Source organism: Galeopterus variegatus, unplaced genomic scaffold (genome assembly GCF_000696425.1).
Source record: "Galeopterus variegatus unplaced genomic scaffold, G_variegatus-3.0.2 Scaffold9565, whole genome shotgun sequence".
Lineage (NCBI taxonomy): Eukaryota > Metazoa > Chordata > Mammalia > Dermoptera > Cynocephalidae > Galeopterus > Galeopterus variegatus.
The window spans coordinates 62354-63375 of NW_007735676.1; the positions used below are offsets into that span (position 1 = coordinate 62354).

General features: G+C 44.4%; 1 protein-coding gene and 1 pseudogene across 1 annotated transcript in view; both read right to left on the reverse strand.

Moving 5' to 3' along the window:
- The window catches only part of LOC103609389 (FERM, RhoGEF and pleckstrin domain-containing protein 2-like), a 65144-nt gene that overhangs the window by 55847 nt on the left and 8275 nt on the right, over window positions 1-1022 (reverse strand). The gene's annotated exons all lie outside the window — the stretch shown is intronic.
- LOC103609388 overlaps window positions 1-1022 on the reverse strand; it is a 10252-nt pseudogene that overhangs the window by 3613 nt on the left and 5617 nt on the right.

The following is a 1022-nucleotide window of genomic DNA, read 5'->3' on the forward strand; positions in this document are numbered from 1 at the left end:
CACATTGGGGATCAGATTTCCACATGAGTTTTGGAGGGGACAACACGTCCAAACTCCATCAGTTACCAATCTCTCCTCTGTGTTTCTCCAGGGCTTGGTTGGCCATTTCTGGTTCTTCAGAATGTACATAGGCTTCCTGTTTTTCTTCTCCCTCAATAGTCCATCACAAAAGTAATGACTACTATATTCAGTCCTGCAAAGAAGTCTACAATGTCTTTCGCATTGCAACTATAAGGAAGTTCTCTCAAATGAAGCACACCATCACCTATCACAGGTGAAGATTTACCTGCAGGCTCTTCATTAAGTCATCCATGTCTTCACTTTTTATCTCATCAACTCCCACATGACGTTGACCCATGCACGTGCGGTGCGTCTCTAGGCTTTTTGCACATCCTGCTCTGACTCCATTTCAATTAAGGCATCTCCCCTTCATTTCCTATCTCTATTTCAGAGGAAACATACTTCACTGTCAGCACTGTGGATTCTGCAGTCTGAGAAAGTTAAGCACATCTTCTACAGTGCATGACTAAGGCAATCTTTGCACTTGAATAAGATAAATATTATCCACTTCCTTTCCTAACTTGGACGGGGCCAATTCATACTTAGGGAGTGGTGGAAGGTCTTCCAGGTAGGTACTTTTGGACTCCTGGCTGCAGAGGGGTATGCAACGGCCAGTGATGAGGTGGCTGCAGTAGGAGGCCCTGTCCAGCAGGAGCAGGCCTAGCCTGGACTCCAGAGGCTATGCGGGGCCTGGGGAGTGGCTGCTGCATGAGCAGAGGGGAAGTGGAACCTCCCTTCTTTAGCTATTAAAAATACCTTTAAAATACCATCTCAAACCACAGTGAGATACTTCACACACCTACTAGGAAGTCTGGAATAAAAAAAGTTGGAAAATAATAAGTGTTGGTAAGAATGTGTAGAAACTAGAATCATCATAGCACTGCAATGGTGCAGCTACTTTGGAAAATAGTCTGGCAGTTCCTCTAACGATTAAATCTAGAGTTTCTATAGGATCCAGCAAT